Source organism: Bison bison, unplaced genomic scaffold, assembly GCF_000754665.1.
Source record: "Bison bison bison isolate TAMUID 2011002044 unplaced genomic scaffold, Bison_UMD1.0 scf7180017864508, whole genome shotgun sequence".
Classification (NCBI taxonomy): domain Eukaryota; kingdom Metazoa; phylum Chordata; class Mammalia; order Artiodactyla; family Bovidae; genus Bison; species Bison bison.
The window spans coordinates 704,233-708,677 of NW_011495064.1; positions in this window are offsets into that span (position 1 = coordinate 704,233).

Sequence of the window (4,445 nt, forward strand, 5' to 3'; positions counted from 1 at the left end):
GATGATAGCCTGGGAAGCCAAACAATGCTATGTCATAGACAAGCTAGAAAAAATCTTTTAAGGTTTTAGAGAACTTGGAACCTGCTAAAATAATTTGGGAAAATGTCCTCTTAATATAATTTATAGAAAGGATTTTATGTTAGAGAAACTATATTAGGTAGTCAGTGGCTGGGATAGGATTTGGCGTTAAAGTTTGGGTTCTGGTTTTACCACTAATTGGCTGTCTGTGACATTAGGTAAGTCATTCAAGTTCTCTGAGCTTTAGTTTCCTTATCGCTAAAATGAGAATAATGGTACTTATTATCATGTTGTAAGAAATAAATGAAACTGTGTGTCTTGTGAACTTTAAAGAGCTACTTGAGAATAAATAATGCTGATGATGAATTACTCTCAAGTAATTACAGGGAATTATTACCTGAATAATGAAACCATCTAAAATGTGTCATAATTATATAGGTTGGGACATGAAGCATATGGGGAGGGTCTTGGTAGAAGACATCAGAAGGTAAACAGTAGTAAGCTAGAACTTGGAAAAAGGACTGAGCTTAGTGGGCAATGAACCTATTGGGCCTGACCCAGAAAGTGGTGCCCAGTAATCCAAGTAGAATGTTCCAGGAGAGATAATGAAATCCTATTTAGTCTCAGTAGCTACCCATACCAAAAGGCATGATAGGAGAAGTGGAAATTGGAACCCTCATACATTTCTTGTGGATATCTACTTTGGAAAACTGCTTGATAGTTCCTCAAAATATTAAACAAAGGGTTACCATATGACCCAGCAATTCTACTCTTAGGTATAGATCCAAGAAAAATGAAAATGTATGTCCACTCAAAACCTAACACTTAACTACATACAGCAGCATTATTTATTATAGCCCCAAATTCATTTAACTTCCCTGAGCCAAGGTGGGACCAGCCCAAATGTACATCAAGTGATAAATGAAGAAATAAAATATGGTATATCTATTGCAATGGAACATTACTTGGCAATAAAAAGGAATGAAATTCTGATACATACTATAACACACATGAACCTTAAAAACATTATGCCAAGTGAAAGGAGACAGACACAAAATGCTGCATATTTATTAATTCCATTTATATAAAATGTACAGAATAGGCAAGTCCACAGAGACAGGAAATGGATTAGTGGTTGCCAGGGGCTGAGGGTATAGGGAAGTGGAGAGTAAATGCCAGGGGGAACAGGTTTTCTTTTGGGGGTCATAAAAATGTTCTGAAATTAGATGGTTGTAAAAGTCTGTGAATTCACTATAAACCACTGATTTGTACACTTTAAAAGGGTGAATCGTATGGCACATGAATTTATACCTCAGTTTTAAAAAAGTAAACAATAGTAAAAGATCAATATAAAACTTAACCAGAACCAAGTGTCACCAAAATGAACTTGTGATATACAAGGATAAATGTAAAATTTCTCCCCCCAAATTAATTTTTTATAATTTTTTGGGTATACTTGGTAGTCAAGTAAATTGTTGAACATTGTAGTGTAGGAATAATGTCTTGGTGCTGTCTGATGCTGTGTTACTCCTGGAGTCATTCTCCTGCACACTGGTGATCCTAAATGGATGATCATTTAAAACTGAGGTGTATGAAAAAGCAAGATTGTTGTAGGGTAACACATTTTTCTCCAATACTTTCTTTATTCTTACTCTGTATTTTTTATTTTGTCTGGATCAAAATGATTTATCATAGAAGCTTTGCATGTGATTTTGGAGATTTTTTCCTCATGAAATTTTGATATGGCAAAACTGACATTATATTTTTAATTCCTTCTCATAGATATGTATAATGCCTAAATTATGACTTTTTTCTTAAACTAAATGGAATTAAATAACTAAATCAAATAGAGGTTTTTAAGTATTTCATTTAGCGAGTGTATCAAATAATTTTATAAAGATTAAAATTATAATAAATATAATATCCATTATTCAGTGTTTTATACTGATTCATAATTATTATATCATTATCTGTCTTTATAAATATTTATAAAAAATTGATGGCTCCAAAATATACAGTACTCTTCCTAAATTTATCTGGCTAAGGCATTCTTTTAATATTTGTATTAATTGTCAATTTGTTTACCAGTTGATCTAACCATTTGGAAGTCTTTCATAATTGCTTTCATATATAATAAGAGTAGTTTCCACAATCTTCACTATTGTAACATTTTGTTATTACAATAGTACACATATATTTATACTTCAAGTGGTTAATGAGAATTTCAATGAATAAAGCAATATAGACAAAGACAAAGGTTTTTACTTCAGGTTTCATCAAGAATGCTCACTTATTTGGCAAGACTTTAAAAAAATCAACCCCCCACCCCCGCCATGGTTGATTTGTGGCAGAAGAAGGCCTAGTATCCAGGAATGTGACACTCCAAAGTATACTACCTCCTCATGGGTGAGTCAGGGTGAAATGTCACCTAGTAGAAGTTTATCTGTTCTATTTGTTGTTGTTTGGTTGCTAAGTTGCATCTGACTCTGTGACACTATGGACTGTACCCTGCCAGGCTTCTCTGTCCATGGAATTCTCCAGGCAAGAATAGTGGAGTGGGTTACCATTCATTCCCTTCTCCATGGGATCTTCCCAATCAGGGATCAAACTTGGGTCTCCTGTATTGCAGGCAGATTCTTTACCGCCTGAGCCACCAAGGAAGCCCAAATACCCAGATACTGACAGTAAATTCAAATGATGTGCCTTGTTTCTATTGCTGATATTGGTGTACTAGGTAGAGGTGATGGTAACTTCATGGACTCATGGTTAATGACCTTACACAAGTTTAAGGATGCTAAATATAATGTTGAAGTAAATAGTTGACTATTTGCCCTGTGAGGACTGGGATTGCATCTTAAACAAATAGGATTTGCCTGAATATTGAGACTGAGGCTGGACTGTGTTGCAATTCTAATATCTAGGTTCTTGAGTCTCATCCCAGCTATTCTAAATGCTAGGTTTTCGGTGGTAGACTTACCTCATACTTTGCACTTTGCATGGTAGGAAGTCCTCATTTGTTTCTAGGATCATTTCTTCTTTTTCCTTTAGACATCCCAGATTCTTTACATATAATGCCATCCTAATCTACTACTACCCTCCTTGTTATTCTCCAAACCAGTCACTTCTTTTCATCCAATAAACATTATCGTACTTGGCCCACTTTCTTCCTCTCCCTCTCTAATGCTAATAACATTTTTGGTGACTTCAGTATTCACATGGAAGATTCATCCAATCCTCTGGCTCTTCAGTTACTTGACCTTCTCATCACCAATGATCTTTTTCTTATCTTGCCTGATCAACCCAATCTCAGGGTCATGTCCTTGAACTGCCCTTAACAAAAACTGAACCACCTGCAAAATCTTGATTTTAATTATCATTAGAGTCATTTCCTTGCACACCTCTTCAACTCTTGATCATTTATCACTCAGCTGTTCCTTGCTTGCAAAACACAAAACGCTGTTAATATCCCGTTGTTGTTTGGTCACTAAGTCGTGTCTGACTCTTTGTGATCCCATGGACTGCAGCACATCAGGTTTCCCTGTCCTTCACTATCTCCCGGGGTTTGCTCAAAGTATTGTCCATTGAATTGGTGATTCCACCCGACCATCTCGTCCTCTGTCGTCCCCTTCTCCTGCCTTCAATCTTTCCCAGCATCAGGGTCTTTTCCAGTGAATCAGCTCTTCCCACCAGGTGGCCAAAGTATTGGAGCTTCAGCTTCACCATCAGTCCTTCCAATGAGTATTCAGGATTGATTTCCTTTAGAACTGACTGGTTTGATCTCCTTGTTGTCCAAGGGACTTTCAATAGTTGATATCCTGCTGTCTACCTATTCCAAGACTGCACACAAGCAGCCAGACACTACTGGGAAAAGTATACATTCTGTGCATGGCCCTAAATCCCAATAATCTAATGGTCCCTAATCTCAGTAACCTGTGAACATTACATGGCAAAAGGGCTTTGCTGATGGTATTAAAGTTATAGATCCTGAGTGGGGAAATGAACCTGGATTATCCAGGTGGGCTCAATCTAATTCCATGAGTCCTTAAAAGCAGAGAACGTTTCTCAGCTGTGGTTGCAGAGATACAACAATGGAAGAAGTGTAGAGAGGTACAGCATAAAAGGGGTTCCTGCTCTATATAAGATGGAGTACAAAAAAGAGCTTCATGACCAAGGTAAGCATGATGGTGTGATCACTCACCTAGAGCCAGACATCCTGGAATGTGAAGTCAAGTGGGCTTTAGGAAGCATCTTTAGGAACAAAACTAGTGGAGGTGATGGAATTCCAGTTGAGCTATTTCAAATCCTGAAAGATGATGCTGTGAAAGTGCTGCACTCAATATGCCAGCAAATTTGGAAAACTCAGCAGTGGCCACAGGACTGGAAAAGGTCAGTTTTCATTCCAATCCAAAGAAAGGCAATGCCAAAGT